General features: G+C 37.5%; 1 protein-coding gene across 2 annotated transcripts in view; it reads right to left on the bottom strand.

Moving 5' to 3' along the window:
- EPAS1 (endothelial PAS domain protein 1) overlaps window positions 1–21,881 on the bottom strand; it is a 100,694-nt gene that overhangs the window by 56,886 nt on the left and 21,927 nt on the right. The gene's annotated exons all lie outside the window — the stretch shown is intronic.

The following is a 21,881-nucleotide window of genomic DNA, read 5'->3' as shown; positions in this document are numbered from 1 at the left end:
ATCACTATCAGAAAGATATTAATATGAACCTCTGTACATTTATTCAAAAAAAGTACTCCTTACTCACAGCTTGAGCTTTCCCATTTGTAACTGATCATGCTTCACTCTGAAATAAGAAAATATACTGTAACTATAGATCAGGCTCATTTTCCATTAACGTACCTCTTGAAACTGCCATTTCAATGAACTCTTATGATTGCTGTACACATTATGAATCAGGAATCTATGCTTTCAAACAGCTATTTAGCATAGATTGGTATCATCTTAAACATCATTGCAAGAAGACTGATATGAAAAGGAACATCACACGCTAAGAGTGAAAGACTCCCTATACAAGCTAGTCCTCACACAATTGAAATTAGAATTTTGGTAGTAAGTTAAGGTGGTGCTTAAGTGAGTTGCTACATGACCTGACCTGATTTTATAACTATTTTTACAATGGTCACAAAGCAAGTCACTACAGCAAACCATTAAGCAAATCCAGCTTTCCAATGGGAAAACTAGCAAAAAAAAATTGCACATTGTGATCACATGACTGCAAACCGGTTGTAAATGTGAGCTTCTTGCCAAACACTTGAATTGCAATCACACAACCATGTTTGTGCAATTTGCAATGGCCATAAGTGTAAATACAGGTTGTAATTAATTTTTTCTGAGGCTGGATTAGGCTTAGGGTGTTATTAGACTATAATATGCAAGTGTATGGTACAGATGGTTTCTAGAAACTAAAATAGCTGTTTGAGTATGAAGTACTTATAAGAAACAGGAAATATCAAATACTGTAGGTCATCTACTCTGGGACTCATAAAAAGATCAAAGTATTAAAGTCTTAATCAGAGCCTACATCACCAATGAACTTCCCCTTATTCTCATTGCTAGGTTTACCCTTCCTCTTCTCATACATCACAACAACATTCTTCCCCCCAATCTATTCCATCTAGGGTTATCAGACCCTCAGTAAAATGTCATCTTTTTTGTCCTCAATTCCTACTTCTGCCAGGCATAGCCTTAAAATCAAATATTGTCAGGCTTTTTGAATATCCCTTCCTGAACAGTTTTTCTGGGCGGTGTGCTAATGACAAGTTAAAAGCTCAGGTCTGTGATCTCTATTTATTTATTTATAAAATTTAACTCGGGGGGGGGGGGGCTTACAAGACCCTCCCAGGGTTTTTGCTGCTGCCTGAAATTGAGAAGACCGTAATCAGTTACACACAAAAGGCTTTTGCCTCCTAACCCTATCACATCCGTTTGGAAAACCTAATTTCATATACATGTTTGCCTAAGCTATTTTTCACTTTTTCACTGCAATTTCTAATAAGAAAGTTAAACAATATATGCCCCACAGTCAATTTGTCCTTTTTTTCCCAATTGTCTGTATCTTCCTTTGTCTATTCAGATAACCTTAACTGCATCCTATTATGGAATCTATTATAGCAGTGTCAGAGTTACTGAATCTTGCAATGTTGAGATAGATAAAATGGTGGAAGACATTTGTACAGGTATTATAACCCAACAATGTTGGCTTTCAGGAAGCTAAGACTCCATTTAGGACCTGTTCACAATTTCATTCATTTTCTGGTAAGTCTTCAAAGACTTGTTTTATCATACATGCTTGACAAACTAAATAAATAAATAAACATTTTCCTTCTTAAGTTGTTGATGAATCTCTTTACTTTCCAATTAAGAAATGACAAGAAAACTGTTCATTCATTTTCTGATAAATAATTTCAAAGTATTTTCAAGATCTTCAAAATACTGTCATATCTATTTTTCTATAGTGCAACATTTTCCTTCACAAGTCTTTGGCAAATCTCTTTACTTTTCAAGCAGAAGTAGCTAGGTAATGCCCAAAATTGGAAAACTTTGCTTGGAATAATAAACCTTGTATCTCATCAGTATAAATTAGCACACATACTTATGACAGCCTTTCCCAAGCTAACAATCTCTCAGAATTCCCAGAAAGTGTGGTTGGGAAGATTGTACTATGGTTTCAACACAGCTGACTCAAAAATGAATGAAGGTTATCCTTTGTGTGGTTTTAATTTTTGGGAAGCTCAACTAAGGATGAGGAAACTCTAGTCTATGAACCAGATGACAGATGAGGATGTCCAGGGCCTATCAATCTAAAATTCTGAATTTTCTCAAGAATACGTCTTGTAAATCCAGCTCCAGGTTTTTGCAGATCATTATATTAGCCCCTTCTTTTTTCACTCATACTTTCTTTTATGCCTTTGAGCCAATCTTTGCTATTGCCTTCTTCCCAAGGCTGAGAGAAAGTGCCTAGCCTAAAGTCACCCAGCTGGCTTTATGCCTAAAGGAAGACTAGAAGTCATGGTGTCTTTTAGCCTGATGCTTTTAACTACTACACCTAACTGGCTGTCCAGACATGTCTATCTATGACCTCATTCACATTAAATTTATTATAAATGGCAACGGATAAGAAATTTTAGAGATGTAATTATTTTGTTAAGTCCTCAATTTCCAGAGTAAGCATTAAATATTCAGCAAGGTGAAAAAAAGTGTTCTATTAATGTAAGAGTTCCATACTATATCCAAATCTGCTTCAATTTGCTACAAACAAGCAATTTATAGTAAAAGTGATATATTTGGAGTATGTGAACAGAAGTGCATCCTGCAAGAATGCTTTTTTTACACAGTAGATGAAAAAATATTGCCCAGAGTAGTTTATCAGGATTGCTTCCAAAAATAAAATCAGCCATGAGATAATTGCAATCATTAGCTGAACTGTACTGAGCTTTGAAAAACAGGCAGCAATCTGTTTAACCCTATTAGACCCTTGTTACTGAACTCCAATTCAAATTAACACAAACTGAAAACTTAATTTTGGCAGAATGGTCACAGTGGTAATAACTGATTAATTTCTCTGAGACACTCAGATATTTTACATTTGTTTCTAGACTGAGAGAGAGAATATAAACACCTTGTTTTATCATGGAAATTCTCACTCCTTTTCTTTCAATTCTATCAATCAAATAGCAGTTTTTCCTAGCTCTATAAGTTGTAATGTCAAAAGCTAGGATTATTAATATAGAAACTACAATTGTCCTCAGAACTATCCAGAGTTTTTGAAATGTATTACCTTAACTTCAGGGGAGGCATGGTGAACTGAAGACATTTCCTCCATGAAAGCAGAGCCAATGGCAATGGCAAAGACCAAAGAACTAGTGAGCAGACCAGTTATTTGGAACTACTCCAGATAAGGACAGGATAGGAGATTGCCCACATGTGCTTTGGACAGCTACTCCTCACAAAAAGACTCCAGGATAGCAATCATCCATGGGTTTGAGCATCAGGAGACAAAGGGATTATCCATTTTGCTTGCAATCCCAGCAGAAACTTTCAAAGTACACTAAATTTGTAAGACTCACTTTCTTATCACTTTTAAAAATTGCCTATTAGTTTAGGCAATTATTAGAGACCTTCAGAACAGCAGGTTTGAAAAGTTTCCGGTGAGTTTAGCTTCACACTGAACAAAATAAAAATTAATTATAAACTTAAGAACTTAAAGGATTTGAACTAAACAGAAAAAAGCTAAACAAGGTTTGATCTAAGAAAGTTATAAATGGTTAACTGGTCAAATTTGGAATATTGAGTTTTACTGTAATAAAAAACGGTAAAAAGATAAAGGAGTCCCTGTGGATTTTACTCTGCTAGTCGTTGTCTACTATAGGGACAGGAGCCATTGAGCCAGCACTGTCCAAAGACAAATCCATGATCATGTGGCCAGCATGATGTCACAGAGCACTGTTACCTTCCCATTGAAGTGGTACCTATTTATCTACTTGCATTTGTATGCTTCTGAACTTCTAGTCTGGTAGGAGCTGGGGCGAGGACAGGAGCTCACCCTGCTGCATGGAGCTTGGGTCTTGAACCTGGGCTGCTGGCTTTCTAGCCAACAAATCCAGCGTCTTAACTGCTGAGCCACTGCACCATCTTTTGCTGTAATATTTTGGAATTAACTATAAAAATAGCTCCTCTGGGAACTAGATTTATTTTTGGCTATCTTAATTTCATAAAAATAAGTGACTTTTTGATTTTAGAAACTGGACCCATGAGGGGACTAAAGATTCTAAGAAGAAGGGAAAGAAAATATCAGTGTGTTCTTGTTGTCAGTTAATACTGGGACACAAAATAACAAAACATCGTAACATTGCTCTATGAAGATTCTCAGCCATCCAGGTCATGGTTGTCCCAAAGGTGTTTTTTCAAGAGGCAACTGGACTTTCTGCTTTTTCTTTGAAGACGTTTAGCTTCTTCAGCTCTGACTGGATGGTGGGGAATGGAAGGATTTATATTCCTTCCAGACAGCTGGTCATTTGCATTCTTTTAGCAGTCATTAAGGCCATTTGGAGTTTTATCAGGGTCACCTAAGTGTTCAATTTTGAACAGCCCTCTCTCAACAGAGGGGGAGGGATATAACATTTTTATTTATTATTTTATTAGTCATATTTCTATGCCGCCCACTCTCTGAGGACTCTGGGCGGCTTACACCAAAGACAGTATACTAAATAGCATATTGCCCCCAACTATCTGGGTCCTCATTTTACGCACCTCAGAAGGATGGAAGGCTGAGTCAACCTTGAGCCGGTGAGATTTGATCCGCTGATCTGCTGAACTAGCAGTCAGCTGAAGTAGCTGCAGTACTGCACTCTAACCACTGCGCCACCTCAGCTCTTCTTCTCGACTCTTCACAACACCTATCTCCAGTCTACAACACAATCCCTTCAACAATTCCAAGAAGGCAGCACACCCATTGCACCACTCAGGTGATCTTTCACACCTGCTGAAAGCATCTCATTCTCTGATTTTTGTTTTTTTTAAAATCTTGCTTCATTCCCTTACAGTAATTTTGAGTCTTATTTATTGAGTCACTTCTGACTTTTTTTGTTATTTAACAACACAATTTTGTTCTTGGCTGTTTTTCTGCTTTAAGATATCTATTCAGATTTTCTGCTTAATGTATTGCTCCCTATCCTATTTTAATATTTAAGACATATACAATATTTAGACATATAAATAGGTATGCATATTTTTTCATATTTTTTTAAAGTTTACTGTTATAGTTTCCCCTTCTCCCAACACACATTTTTTTACATTATGACAAAAATTTAATTTAAAAAGAAAAGTCCTTAGCTCAGTTCTTCAAGTTGGGAACCAAAACAATTTGCTGTTGTGTATAAGGGCATGCTTGTATTTGTCCTTTAATAATCAGCTTACAAACAACTTCAGTCTGTTTATTATTAGAAGCTGGAGTACTGTATGTTGACAACTAGATTTCTCACACCCTCTTTGTAGGCTGTTTGACAGGCTTTCTTTATCTCTAGGGGTACAGTACATTGTGACAGCCTTCTCCACTTTGGTGTCCTCCAGCTATGCTGAACTTCAGATATTCAAAGACATGTGGACTGAGGAAACTAGAGGACAATTGAATGGAGAACACTATAATGGAGGGTTTTTTCCCCAAAAGCCAACTATAACTAATTACTGTTTTAACTTTAGTAGAGAAACTAGAGGTGGCAGGGACATATTTGGGGGGGCGGGAATAAAAATGTATGTCACTTTCTAAACTTTGTAGTAATTTATATCTCTATTATGACACGAGTTCCTAAATCAGTCCAGCTGAATAGATGGTTCAGGCTAGACTTGTATAACTTGTGTCTTCTTAAGTCAAAAGATGCCACACACATTTTTTTAAAATCTCTACTAAAAGATTTACAGTTTTTTATTTTTGTTTGTCTACCTTTGGCTAGTTATCACACATTTACACTGGTAAAATGATTTATTATTTGTTGGATTTAAATCTTGCAGAATAAACTGCACCTCCTCCTTTCCATACTTTTTTCTAAAAACAATAATGCTTTGGGGAATGTTGGGCTGAGATACAGTTACTGCTTCAAGTCACCTGAGTTTTCATGGCTGAGATGGTGGTCCAGGTTTAAAACTTAATCTTACTGCACCCTAGTTATTTACTGGATTCATTCCCAGCCAGCACCTAAGAATACTACTCTATTTTTTTTTTCTAGGAAAATAGTTAAAGTTCCAGACAAAGCAGTGCAGGGATGTGATGGAATAAGTAGAAATATAGATTATTTATACTACAGCCTTTTATCTTCTGACATTTTAAAAACTTTAAAGGATCTTTTTAAAAAATGAATACATTCAGGCATCAGAGGTCGAACGTTGTACCTCAGTCCCCCAGGAAGCTAGTGTGATCTTTAATTCTCTTGGCAATTTGCAACAGAGTAGTGGTACCTTATTCATTCATGTTACCTACCAAAGTGAATGGCAGCCATTTACTCCAATAAAAGAAAGTAACTGGATTTACAGAGGCACTACCAGGAAAGGTGCTAAGTATTAACACCATTAGATTGGTCAGCAGTGATTGTGATTGGATACCCTGATATCTGCATACAAGTATATTATGGAATTGTACTGGGGGTGGGGGAGGCAAACAGGAGCTGGGAAAGTAGCAAAGCACAATGATTCTTCCTCTGCAGACCTCAATAAAATGCAACACAAACTGCCCTTGACATTTGGAAACTGGCAAGCACAGGATGTTAGTTGGCAGGCTATCCCAGCTCAAAGCAAACCAGAGAGTACAAAAGAAATCTTCATGCTTAACTTTTATAGCTGTGAATTAAAATACACAATGTTTATATTTCAATGAAGCTGTTAATTTTTAAAAACTTTTGTTAATGAAAGCATTATCTGTTATCAAAAATGAGAGAAGCAGCATCAAAACGCTAGAAAAAATAAATAATTCTTTTACTCGTAAACCCTCCCCTCCCCTCCCCAATAAGTAATATTTGCATCATTAATACATACATATTACGTATTACGTATTAGGCATAATGATATCTTAAGACTAATTATGAACATATTTCATTACCTTAAATTGATCACTTGATAAGGCAAACTCAATATAAACCGATGGAAAAGATAAGATAACAAAAGGCTAAGAATAGACTAGAAACACAGGAAGTTTGTTCAGGGCTTAAAAAAAAGAGAAGACAAAAATGCTTTACTGCATCAAACTTGTGCTGGAAAAAATGGTCTTGATAAAAAAAAAAAGAGTAAGACAAAGAAAAAAGAGGCAGTGGATAAGAGTTAACTACAGACACAGAAGGGATGATCAATTTTAGTTGCTAATGGTAGGCTCTGTTATATTTTACCATTGCTCATCTGCCAATTATATTTAATTGGAAATAATTTAGTTTTTTATTTCATTATCTAGCACAGCAGACAAAAGGGACAACAAATTTGTTTTACATGGGCTCCAGCACTTGTGCTGTCCATTAACACAGACAAATCAAAGCCAATTAAAGCTTTTGTCACATTTTCAAAATATAGTGTTTCAAAGTGTTTTCTGAGCAGCACACAGTATGTTCAAAGTTGCTAAAGTCTTGTGCATCTTCTCAAGTTTGGGAAAGTTTATGTATTTTTGCAGCACTACCCAGCTTGAGTGGAGAGTTTTCTTGCGGCTGCAGGTTTCTCCTCTTCACTATTTTGGGAGAGCTTAGTGACCATAGTGGGAAGGTCACTAAGTAGGTGAGTTAGTGGGAGCTTTTTCCTTCTGCTTGTTGGTTTTCAGAAGGTCTTTTTTAAAAAAAACATTATGTTAAGGTACCAGACAAATTATGGCTCTTATGTGTTTTTGCAATTTTGTAATTAATGGAATTATGTTTTATGTGCCTTTTATATTCGTACTCTGAGAAATGCAGGCTGGCACAACACACTTAAGTACCATATTTGTCCCTAGAGCAATAAGTCGCCCTTGTGTTTGCTCAGTCCGGTATGAACACAAATTTTAGGCAGTAACACTAAAATTACAAAGTTTTATATGTGGAAAATATTCAGATTGACTATATAAAGCATGTCGCTTTAAAGTAACTGCAAGCATAAATAATCTTCTGGACAGAATGGTGTTCATTGTGCACCATACCCAGGAAATTTTGAGGGTGATAATTATAACACAGATATATGAAAGAATGGCTTTGAAGACTTCTCAACACCACCATTGAGCCCATAATGGTGCATTAAGGTTGCTATAAAAACTATAGCAACAAAATCTTAACTTAGGTGTTAGAGATCCATTCTCTCTCTCTCTCTCTCTCTCCCTCCCTCCCTCCCTCTCTCTCTCTCTCTGTGTGTGTTTGTGTGAGAGGGAGAGAGGGAGAGGGCCTTTGAATTTTCCTGATTGGTATTCTCCAGATATATGTCCATCTTTCATAATGCTTATTAACTTTTGCTGTACAATAAACTGGTGACAAAAAAGGAAAAAATGTAGGTATTCTAGATAAAAATTTTATTATAACTTTTAAAATACATTCATGTTTTTTCTAAATTCTTTCCCCATTGTCTAAAATAGCTGTAGTTATTTTTTATGAAGACAAATTAAGATTTGCTACCACTGCTTACAGTGCCCATGTCCTCTGTTTTCATCCAATATACCTTAAGTATGAATCATCTCCTTAGGCAACGGAGTTTTAAACCACACAACTGATTTATAGGAACTTCTTGTAGGCAGGCAAGGAGGTTGGGCTACATACACCACAGTCTAACAAATTCTCTGGGAAAAGCCCTTGGAATGAATGTTATGCCATAGTTTTAAGAGCCCACTACAAGACAAACCTTTTATGGCTACTCATAAGAAAGTGGAATTTATACATCTGCTGTGGTCCTGCAGATGCAAATTCAAAGGTATTTAGGTTTCCATGGAATTTATGAGAAAACAAAACTCTCTGTGAGATAGGCTTTATTTTTGATGAGTAGTAAAATACAAACCCTATGATGCCAGTATCAAGACAACAAAAATTGCCTTTTCGTTAGTGGCTAAAATAAATATTGGGAGTAACTCTGGATTGTAAATTATAGGCCCCAGTTAGAAGACTACAAATTCTAACCAATTTTGCTCAAGGGAAGATGAATAATTAGTTCATGAATTGATTTAATCTTGTATTTAAAGATGATCGTTGATCAAAACAACTTGTTCATACAAATAATGAATCCAAAAATCATAAAATTTTGGAATGGCATATAAGAAAAAGCATGCAAAATGTCAGAGTTAATACACCTGATTAAAAATAGCAGAACATAATTTCTCAGTTTATGAGAAGTTCAAAACAGTTTGGGCAGCCTCTTTGTGGAAAATATTCCAAAGTCTAGATGTCTTCTCTGCAAAGGACCTATTTGATTGGACTTAGGATGCCTTATTATATAAATGGGGAAGACTACCTTTGGATTTTTAATAATTTCCTCAACTTCATTGGAAATTGTCCAAGGCGAAAAACTTAGATATAGCAACTTTGAGGAAACTAAGCAAATTTAGTGGATTCATCCCAAACAACAAAGCACATTTAGGTGAGATTCAGCTTGCAGTGTTATATGAACATAGCCAGTAACATAGCCACAATCCCATACATGCAACTTGCTGACATTGAAAAAACCTAGAATATATTGTAAGTAACACCCCATCCCCCATGCACAGAGAGAAATGTACCATTTGTTTTATTTGCAATTATGTTTAATATATGTGGTATACTTCCAACTAAAATTTTTTGAGTAATATCACCAGCTGTATTATATTGGCCCTAATTAGGTTTGAAAGCAGTGGGATTTAATATATGGGATTTATGCATATTCATATTTCTATATTATAAAAATGCATCTTCGTAAATATTCAAGTGTCATTCAACTCTAGGTAGTTTACTAGAACTTATTAGCATATTATCTGTTACATAGCATCTTAAAATGCAAAGTTAAAAAAGAAAAAAAAATCAGAATGCTGCATCAGTCCAAGTTTTTCCTAGAAAAGTCAGTTTGTTTCTTTGTTTATTCTTACAATAAATATCCATCAATAAATGTTACTTAAGAATGGATCTATAGATTTAGTTTTTAAATCCAAACTTAAAGGTAATTGAGTTTGCTTATAGGTTTCCCTGAGATATATATAATTGACTACTTGGTGAGTGGGGATGCTGGGCAAAATAAACTTTCTGTGGTTTTTCAAACTTGGCAGTACAATAAATATTGTACAGTAGAATATTACTGACTGCTAGTGTGCAAATGTATTGCCAAAACATCATACTCTGTACATGTACACATAACTTGCCAACTAGGAAGAGCTTCACTCTATTTTTTTTACTAACTAAAATGCCTTTTCAACTTGTTGTAAGAAGTCCTTCAGCCTTAATGTTTTGCATAAACTATTAGTATAGGTGTTGTGTCCCTAGGTTGTACACAAAATTTGCATCTATAATACACCACATACATTAAAGGAATATGAAAGACTCGCATATGAGAATGAAGGCAGAAAATGTGGCTCTTGAACAGAAAGGTTACATTAAACATAAAACCAGTGAGATATATGCAGTTCAAGTCTAATGCAGCAGTTTTTATTTCTCTTACAAGAAGAAAATCTCAGAAATTCTAGAGAAAAATCTTTGACTTTAGAGCAGGCGTGTCAAACTCAAGGCCCGGGGGCTGAATCTGGCCCACAGGTTGCTTAGATCTGGCCTGCGGGGCCGTCATGGAAACAGCGAAGGACTGGCCTGTGGTGCCTCTGCCAGCAAAAATGGAACTTGTGAGGGCTCTGTTTTCACTGGCAGAAGGTTGTAGGAGGCCGTTGCAACTGAAACGGAGCTCGGGAGCCAATTTTCGCTGTCAGAGAGCTTGGGCCACCACAGGCCTGAATGATGTCATGCTGGCCACACCCACCCTGGCCACACACACCCAGCCCCCCGAGGTCAAACATAACCCTGATGTGGCCCCAGGGGTGAAATGCTCCCGGTTCGGACCGGATCACCCGATCCAGTAGCAATGGCGGTGGGTGGTTCGGAGAACCGGTAGCAAAAATCCTTCCCCACCCCCATGCCCTGCTGAGCCACACGATCATCAGCGGCTTTTTATTTTATTTTCAAAAGCATTTTTTCTACAACGTCTTCGGCCGAAAAAATGGTTTTAAAAGTAAAAAAAAAAAAAAGTTGGCCACGCCCACTCAGTCATATTACCCCACCACCAAGCCACGCCCACAGAACCAGTAGTAACAAATTTTACATTACACCACTGTGTGGCCCTCAATGAAATCGAGTTTGATACCCCCGCTTTAGAGTCTTAAAAAGGCCACGATGAGGTCTGGTGCTAGCAGGCTGCTGTGGGCTGATATATATTGTAGATATGACATATATGCAATATATGTCTTCCATCTGCTAGACTTCATAGCACGAAGCAGGCAATATTTCCAGGCTGATTTTGAAAGGAAAATGTGTCTTTGATACTGGTAGAAATAACAAGATGTGTCAAAAAACTTTGCCTACGGTCCTACATATCTTGATGCCATCAACATTTCTACTTCTACATTCCCTCAAAAGCAATCTGAAGATGATTCACAATCATCTTAACTTTTGTTGACATCACATTATCAGGAACAAAGAGCAAGCATATCAGTTTAAATTTCCCTTGCCTCATTGTGCACAAAAGATTTTACTTTAAAAAGAATATGTACCCCTTAGTCTCTATGTTTTGTTCAGTGAATCTGTTTAGATAAACAGCAACAACAATAATAACAACAACAACAACAAGCTGGAGTAAAACAAGAGACCTTGAAAATGAGGAAATATCCTATAAATTTAATATGACTAGCTTTACTATAGTTTCAAATGCACCAATGGTAAGATAGGAATCAATGCGCCCAGGTCTTGAACATGGTGATGTTATCGTGAACCCTGAGGACTGTAGCTGCTTTAAAAATGGGGCAGAAGCCTAATATGGAAATGTTTTTAATAAGTAGAAGTTATATTGATTGATGTGATTTTTACTTCTGGACACATATATGCATGCCATTCTATTCTAAATAGATTTATTTCATAGTTACTAGGGTGATGTAAGATACACATATTTTTAACAATATAGTATTCAAGGAGGCATGCAAACATGCTCTATGACATTGTGATGCAAACCCTACTTGTTACTGGTACATTCTTTCATGAGACATTGGGATGAAAACAAGTATAGACCTTACATTGTGACGCACATTGCACCACTTTCCTATTATTACATTTAATGATACAAATGACAATGTATATTACTCACTTCTGGGGAAAAGGACCTGAATTTCATACAGCCCTACTTTCACTTTAACCCCATTCCTCACTAACCCCATTGCTCACTTCAATTCCAAATCAATTCTTTCAAAGAGCCCATATTCAATATTATGCAGTTTTAAAAGAGCTATATTAATCCTCATTGTTAATCCAGTTCTACTCTGCTCCCAGTCTGATAAACGAAGAGCTATTAAAATGAAAACACACACACACACTTGCAGTTGAAAGAGGACAGATAATTATATTGGTTTTTCCTTCCTTACCCATTGTCAATATGAAATCACTTTAAGGTGTTCCTGACCAGCATTCCATATGCATCCATACTCTCTGAATCATCTTTCGCACTTTGCATCCAGACTTACTCCTTGTTCTTTTAAGAAAGCTAGTTTGGTCTAGTACTTAAGATTCCAGTCCAGAAAGCAACAGACTGAGTTATAGTACGCTAGGTGATCTTAGGCCAGTCGCTCTTCTCTCAGACCAATCCACTTCATAGTGTTGTTGTTGTTGGGAAAAATAGGAGATGGAAGGAGTATTATGCATGTTTGTCACCTTGAATTGTTTATAAAAAATAATAAAGGTGGAAAATCAATAAAATATTAAAAAGCTCTGTTTAAGAAAGAGTAGTTTCAGTGGATATCTCTCCATTTTACCCATTTTACCAATGGGGCGCAGATAGTAGCTGACAATAAAATAAATAAATTATAAACAATAAAAAACCAGCAAAAGTAACTAAAAATATGATTACCGTAACTCAAAAAGCTTGGATGAAGAAGAAAGAGAAACTGCACTGCTTATAGCTGGCATTGCAAGTTGTAGTTGGATCTAAATTAAGTTCCTCTTCTCCCCATCCTTTTCATTATCCATTGAGATCAAAAGTCAAAGCTTTCCCAAAGAGTCAGGATGCCTGGCGTACATGTTGTCCCTTCGGAGATCCCATCATGTAGCCGTATAGAACAGAACAAACTCTCTTCCTTTCTGACAATCCCATGAGATCAAGCCCTTGTGAGTTCACTGTCACTGTAGAGGGCCTAGAAAACCAATCTGTTATATGACCTCCCACTATCACAAAAGTCTCACTGGTTTTAAAGAATGCAGAGTGCTCTTATTTCAGATTAAGACACAATATAAGAACTGATGTAAAATCCAGAAAAGGGGAAAGTCTGTTATGTTCTCCCATTACATCAAATAACACAACCTCACTGAGAGCATTTTTTTTTCAATTTTTCGCCCTGCCAAGGAACAGAGATATTACTTTGCTGATCATGAAAACAAGTGGGCCAATATCACACACATACCCCTATGCATGTCACAATGTAAAGGGAAAGTAAACAGTGACTACTTAACATAGTACTATTAATTATAGTATTATAGTTATGAATCTATGAAGTTGTTCCCTAAATTTCCTACGGTTAAACTGTGATTCAATACAACACCACAAAAAGCCAATAACACATTGAAATGTTGAAATATTTTGCCCTTGTGATTTAATTATTTTATACCCAAAGCTCCTATTTAAGGCATATATTTTTAAGATTTGTCTCACTTTAAAAAAATCATAATACCAGATAAAGTTTCATGTTCTCGACACTTCATCAAGAAAGGAAGTAAATAAAGAAGAAACAGAGAAGAAAAACGAGTGCTGGAGCTGAAATAATGGACTCTACTTCTAGTTGCAATCTGATGAAATGTGGAAGGAGACTATGGATTTTCAAAGGAGACTATAGATTTTCAAACAAAGTCCTACACCATTTTATGATCTGCTTTCAGGTGACAGTTACAGGGCAACAATTCAAGAATTGTTGGGATGAAACAAAAAAATGGTTCATTCTTTGCATTTAAATGCATAAAATCTAGATCGGAGTATTAAACTCAAGGCCAGCCCTCAGGGTGCTTAGATCTAGTCCATGGGGCTGCCCTGGAAATAGCGAAGGACCCACCCATAGTGCCTCTGCCAGCAAAAACGGAACTTGGTAGGGCCGTGCAGGGCCCTCCCAAACTCCACTTTCGACTGCGATGGCCTCCTGCAATCCTGTGTCAGCAAAAACAGAGCTCAGGAGGGCCACACACAGCCCTCCTCAACTCCGTTTTTGCTGGCAGAGTGCTCGGGCCACCACAGGAATCCCCGACATGAGTGACATCAAGCGGCCCTCTTGAGCTCCATTTTCACTGGCAGAAGTTTGCAGGAGGCCGTTGCAGCCGAAAACAGAACTCGGGAGCTCATTTTCTCTGTCAGAGAGGTCAGGCCACCACAGACGCCCCCCAACACAAGTGATGTCATGCTGGCCACACTCACCCTGGCCACGCCCACCCAGCCCCGAGATCAAACACAACCCTGATGCAGCCCTCAATGAAATTGAGTTTGACACCCCTGATCTAGATGTTACTCAGAAGTTCCATCTTCAGGTAAGCCGCACAAGATTCTTGATAGAAATAAATGGACCATTTTGTTAGATGAACAAATATATTTTTATAAATAGGAGCCAAAACTGAGTTCTTCATAAAGTCTTTAGAAAGAATATACAAATCTTAGCTATCAAAATGTAGCAACTCTTAGGGAAAAAACCATTCAGAAAATTTAATCCCAACTGTATTGGTATTTAGGTAGATAAAATCATCTTCTAAATTCTCTTTTCTACCAGCTGTTTTTCTGTTCATCATTAATGAATATTACAATTCCTACAAGAATTGTAGGCATTGTCTCTGTGTATGATAATAGCAGTCAGAATACCTTATGCTTTTATTGCAAATCACATAATTTCTTCTTTAAAAGAATAGCAAATTGAACTGTGGAAATATGCATCTATGTCACTGATTTCAATTGTATTTAAAAAGTACTATAAGTCTGGTACAGAATTCTATTTCAATTTGGAAGCCATTCATCAACTATAATATTGATTCAAACCACATTCAAAATTAGAATTTCTCTTAACAAAGACTTTAATATATTAATTTTTGCCTGACTTGTTAAATAGGAATAAAACTTTTCAGAAAATAAGTTGTTTTCTACTGAGCTAGCCATAAGAAAATATGTAAAATTCATTTCAGTAAAATACTTTAATTTAGGCTAATTTAATAGTTGCAAAGCAACATATAAGCACTACGTTCTTCAGAATTCTTCAGATTAGATAATAAAGATAAAACATTCCTGTTCAGATATGATGTTTTCATGATCTCTTGGGACTACATTTCCCAAAGGGTAGATCTAGGCACAACCGTACTTGCAAAGTATTAGTGTATTATATACAAGAACAATGAATTTGGAAGTTTTCATGAAATTTCTCAGTGAAAGAAATTTTTCAACAGTTTTTTTGGTGTAGAAAATTGTCACAGTTGTCCAGCTGTTTTAGGCTCATCGTTCAAGTATGCCTCAGAATGGCAGTAACTCACTTTTCTTTATTAGATTGCTTGACAACCCAGAACTATTTTTTAGCAGAAGCAATATCTTAGTACTTTTGCATCCTCCACAAGAGAATTTCTCAACCTTGGCAACTGAGGAATATTCTGGGAGTTGAAATCCCAGATATTAAAGTTGCCATGGTTAGAAACTTTGTTTTACAGCAGGGGTGTCAAACTCGATTTCATTGAGGACTGGATCATCATTGTGATTATCCTCCAGGGGCTGAGTGGGGAGGTGGCGCATGGCCAAAATGGTTGCGGCTGACTGGGCTTGGCCTGGGGGCGTAGCCAGCTTTACATCGCTCGCGTGGGTGGTGCCTGTGGGGGCGGGGCGGGCAGGGTTGGGGAGGGAATCCAGGGTCTCCAATGGGAGGGGCAGGGGGCGGGAGGCTCATCCTGCAGGATCGCACGGGCTTGGTTGAAGCGATGCAGGGCGGCCCCTTACAGTTTCCAGGACGGCCGCATGGGCTGGATCCAACCATATCCTGGGCTGGCTGTGGCCCATGGGACTTGAGTTTGACATCCCTATTCTACAGTATCATGGGAGGTGACATACATCTCCCACAAAAAATGGTAGATAATATTTTATAAAATTCAGCAATATGGTCCTCTTTTCTGGGTGTAGGATATGAGAACTAAACAAATCTCAAAAATCCAAAAAACATTATTTCAATTTAGCTGTGGATATGTACAGCATAATCCATCTGAAGTACAGGCATTACCAATGTCTATAAGAGGAAGATAAGCACACAGTTCATGCCAGATAGACATTCCAGGCATGCCTGTTCTCGGCTTTTCTCTCATTTTGCTGCATGGAATTGTCAAATTAATAATCCATATACTGATGGCTGCATGATGGGTAGAAAAATTAGTCAGAGTTTCCTTAGCATTCAGTTGGTAGAAAACAAGATCCAATGGTGCTGTGTTATTAGCAGCATGAAAAGCCCTGCCTAGTCTATTTTCTGGTTTGTCAAGATACAATGCTAATAGTATTGTCTATTGTCTAATAGTAATAGACAATTAAACCATGTCAGGAGCTATAAAAATATGTGAGGCTCATAAATATAACTGGGGGAGTGAGTGAGGAAAATAAAACCTCTAGTTTTACTTTAATCCCCTAGTTCTAGGTCTTAGATTCTTAAAAGCGGGGGGGGGGATCAGCAAATTCTTCTCTAAAACTGGTTTTCTCAGTTGCATAAGTTGCCAGGTTTTGAAAAAGTGATGATCAACTACCCAATTTCAAACAATGATATTATTGTTTAAACCATGCAGTATCATTTAGACCCTCCAAAGTGTTGGGATTATAACTTCTAGAGTTTCCAGTCAGGAATAGGGATTATGAGAACTATTGTCACTGAACTGCCTAGGTAGTTTCAAGCCAATTATTAAGAATAATAAAATTACAAATAAAATTACAAAAATTGAAAGTATTTTTCTGTAAACATATGGGGCTTTACTATGTTACTATTTTGGTGTCAATAGAAAAGCATATATGAGGAAATTGTGCTATTGTGATAAAATGCACAAGATAAAGTCTAAATGTGACATTCTACCAACAGAAGGTTCTACCAGGAAAAAAATTCTTCATCCCTTTTGCAACCCTCTGAGCACCCCACATAAATTGATCCAGAGAGGAGAGGCCCTCTAGAAGTCATTTTTAAACTAAAGGGACCAGCTATCCCTTTTACCAGTCTGAAATAATGTCATTACCCCAACAAAATAACTAAGTCTATTGTTTTACACAAGCGTCTCAGCAACAACACTCCCAAACTTGATCCTTGACTCACAAACAAGCAATATTACAAATTGTTCCATTATACTCAGGCTACGCCCAAATTACTCCTGGTTTAAAGAACAACTGCTGTAGAACAAATCTAGAGGAGAGACAAATACGTCAAGAAAAAGAAGGGAAAAGTGGTAGACCAAAGCCCTCTCAATAAAACGGATGTAATCCATATGCCATAACTGAGACTCAAACTACTAGGCAGAAGTATTTCAACATTATCCTGTGTATGCCCCTAAATTCTGCTATTGAATATCACATGTATTATTCAGTGGTGGGTTTCAAAATTTTTCACTACCGGCTCTGTGGGTGTGGCTTGGTGGGCATGGCATGGCTTGGTGGATGTGGCAGGGAAGGATACTGTAAAGTCTCCATTACCACCCCACTCCAGGGGAAGGATACTGTAAAATCTCCATTCCCTCCCCAATCCAAGGGAAGGTTACTGCAAAATCCCCATCCTGATCAGCTGGGACTCGAGAGGCAGAGAATAGATGGGGGCGGGGCCAGTCAGAGGTAGTATTTGCCGGTTCTCCAAACTACTCAAAATTTCCGCTACCGGTTCTCCAGAACTGGTCAGAACCTGCTGAAACCCACCTCTGGTATTATTCATTTAGCATTTAAGCACATGCTAGGTAAAACAGTGTTCTTTGAATCTGACAGAAGAACTTAGATAAAGTGACTGCAACATTTGTCTTTAACATTTCTTTTTAATGAATCCTGTTGAACTGCAAGACCAGTAAAAAGACCATAACTTTGGAAGACTTCTACTTCTTCCCTGTGCTATAAGGCAAAGGGAAATGTTTCTGTTATGATCTATATACAGATTAGAAAAAGGAGTGGCAGGTAATAAAAAACTACATAGTGTAATAAAAAATAAAACACCGGAAAGAGAAGATGAGGACAGTTCTGTTGAAGGTGAGTTATATAATATATTTAGGGGGCATGGTGGCCTAGCGGTTAAGCTGGGCTTGTCAACTGGAAGATTGGCAATTTGAGATCCAAGCACCATGTGATGGGTGAGCTCCCATTCTTCCCCCAGGTCCTGCTAACCTAGCAGTTCAAAAGCATGCAAATGTGTGTAGATAAATAGGTACCACTTTGGTGAGAAAGTAACAGCATTCTCTGTGTCTGAAAGTATAGTCATGCCAGCCACATATCCACAGAAACATCCTTGGACATCCCCTCAGCTAAGAAATAGACATGAGCTCTGCCCGCTACAGTCAGAAAATGACTGGACAGGGGAGGCCATTACTTTTACCTTTATATAACATACTTACTTGAACATTAGGGTTTAGAGTGGGATTTGAGAAGGATGAATTCTTCCAGAAGACCATGTGGTTAATTGGTTAATTAATAGAAAATACCTTATGGTGACTAATGATGATGACTTCATATCACCTCTAGTAATAAAGTCACCCTGACATACATTTGTACCATGCAAAGACATTCAGGGTCAGAAACTCCCAGATCTAGAAAACTGGTCTTAAAAAAACAAACAAACAAACAAACAAGGTGTTATGAAAATTAAAAAAAAAAAACACCTCACAATTTTTTTAAAAAATTCTGGAAAAGAATTGAAATTTCCTAAAATAAACGGTATATATTAAAGATATACCTCACAATGTACAAAATTAAGAGCAACAGTACTTGCTAATTTACTGTACTTGCTAGTAGTTTGGGAAATAGCCCTAGCTCAATATAAAGCTGTAAGAAAAAATAATATGGGTCCTTTTAAATAGAGACACAAAAGCCATGCACATGGGCTCCTGCCCAATACTGAGAAACAGAACTGGTATGAAACATAAAAGGCTTCCTAGCCCAGGAATCCCCAATGTTTCTGAGCAAATGTGTTATACTTGGACTTTTGAAAAAAATGTCACGACACTTTCACAAGCTGTTCAAATAAAAGGTATGTAACCAGTTGTAAATATTTTGTATTATAAATCAATACTGATCTGCTAGTTTCAGGGGTGGGCTTCAAAAATTTTAGGAAGGGGTTCTATGCCCAGTTGCTGGGCGGGCATGGCCATGGTAGGTGTGGCCTAGTCGGCACCTGCACCATAGTGGGGGGAGGGTATTTTTGCCCTCCCCGTGTGCCGGAGGCTTTCCTTGAGCCTCCAGCAGGGAAAAAATGGCCTCCCCAGGCTCCAGAGGCCCTCTGGAGGCCGGAAATGGGTCCGTTTCTGGCCTTCCTGAACTTCCAATAGGCCAGTTTTCACCCTCCCTGAGCCGCTGTGCGTATCCTGCACTTACCTGCATCCAAAATCGGCTGCGTGGGGACTCCTGGGAGGGGTGGGTAGGTGGGGTGGGGCCATCCAGGAGTGGGATTTGGGGGTTCTCTGAACTGCACAGAATCTTAGCTAGAGGTTTTCCCAAACCCCTGCGAACCCCCAGCAGCTCACCCCTGGCTAGATTTTGTTATTTCTGATTCTGGATGTTGTTCTTTCCAGAACTGTTGCATTCTTTTCAGACATCCTCTTCACATTGGACTTGATTTATAATAGCAAATCATTATTCCTTTGTTTTCAATCTTTGTACATTTGTGATTAGTAATTAACTTTTCTTCCAGTACTTTAATTCCACAGCAGTTGGCCCTGGTTATTCAGCCAGAGTCCTATAGCCCACTTGCCACTAGATATCCAAAAATTCCAACCTCTGATGCAGCCTTTGTTAACCTGGGTGACAACTGCTCTGATATAGGTTTTTGTAAGTTATGTTTCACTATATTGTTTATGGGAGAGACACTCTGTCCAGTTCCTCTGATGGGACCTGTCCAGTTTTGTTGGTTCTCTGGTATAACTCTCATCTTTGTCAGAGCTTGAACACCCCACAAACACATCAAGGTAGTGCTCCATCGGGAGGAAATTATTACTATTATGATTGGCAGCATAGTCAGCCAGATGTTTAGTTTGGATTTGGCATTTTTATCTATTTATAATGAGGACCCTTATTGAGTCCTCATTATAATTTTAAAAATACAGTACAAATGGTACTGCTTAAGAGGTCCTACTTAAGAAGAAAGTGACAAGACAACTAAAAGCTACCACAAAACCCAGAGTTTTATCTAGAGTCTAATGAATGCAGTGAAGACATCTCGCACATTTGTCTGATAAGGGTATTTCATAGAATAGCTGCCACTGCTGGAAGCTCTTTATGAAAACTCCTGGTATATTTTTAATCTCATGTCTTTAATTTATTTAATGACATGGCCTTCCCCAACAGAGAATTGCATGATGGGCATATGCCTGTATGTGTGAAGCCCCATCCTTCAATCCATAAATCACTCATTATTTATCATGGAGTGATCTTTTTTCTAGGTGATATCTTAACCTCTCTAACCTTTTATATGAAAGAGAACTGCTATAAAAATTATGGTGGCAATTGTCTTACTGCAGTTGGAAAAATCTTTTATCCTACCAACAGAAAACATGTTTACTTGTGAGAAGGCAGCTGTTTTTCTTTTGAACAATGCAAAAACAATTTCCCAACAAAAATAGCTTTGTGTACCATAGATAAAAGGAGCATCATATCATAGTGGCCTAAGCAACAACTCTAAGAATTATATAGAAAGTACAGGTGATTCTAATAAATACATAAACCAAGAGCTGTTCTGCCTGTCATACTATATCCTTTTGCCTGAAAACCCTTCTTGTGACCTTTATATGTAATCAAAGTTAGCCAGTATTATACTCAACTTCAGAAGTCTACTTGCCATTAATATAATGTCAGTTGTTCAATGCCTAGACTCCAAATAGAGGAGAATGTGGCTAAACCCCAGGGTGATTTCAATCAAAGTTTAGCTCTGTTATACCAACAAAAACCTGTTAGTTGTTTTAAGCTTTGTTTCTGAAAGCCACACTGGAGATATAAAGAATTTAAACACTGAGAAGACAGCAGCCCACAAAGTAGGAAACATCCAGCATTTAACAGCCCAACCCCTTTTATCTTTCAACTCAGACAGGTTCTGACAGACTTATCAGCCTGCCTTTGGTGGAAGGGGGTATCTTTGTGACCTGGCTGCAGCAGAAGGATGGAGATATGAAGCTCCAAGCAAGATATCCCTCCCAATGCCTCTTGCTTCTGAGACCTGACACTTGCACTAACTGGAAGTGGCATAAAGTGCAATACTACTGTTACATAAGAAGAATGGGTGTTTCTCCACCCCTGAGAGCTGATTACTTTGAATAGCTATGCATTAATCTAAAGACAGATCACATGTAACTAAAAAAACAAAAACAAAAAAACCCCCAGCCTTTCTCATAGTACAAACCTGAGCATTTTGTCAGAAGTTTAAAAATAGTCACTCGTTCTTCCTATTAAACCAGTTAACCATTGGTTACAGTACAGTAATACAATCTAATACAATACAGTACACGGTAATAATTCCATAGAATTTAAAATGCCTCCTGTATTCACAGCAGAATTCCTCCCCAAACATTAAAGGATTAAAGTACTATATTCAATTATCTATTTGATATATAATTGACTCAACTACTAGCTTAAAGCAATAGATTCAATTATGACTTTAGAATTTGGGAAAGTAAAGAAAAAAGCTGAATTTGCCAGCACATATACCTAAT

This window comes from Pantherophis guttatus, chromosome 1 (assembly GCF_059756535.1).
Source record: "Pantherophis guttatus breed Tessera chromosome 1, ASM5975653v1, whole genome shotgun sequence".
NCBI classification, from domain to species: Eukaryota; Metazoa; Chordata; class Lepidosauria; order Squamata; family Colubridae; genus Pantherophis; species Pantherophis guttatus.
This window is presented reverse-complemented; position numbering and strand designations above follow the sequence as displayed.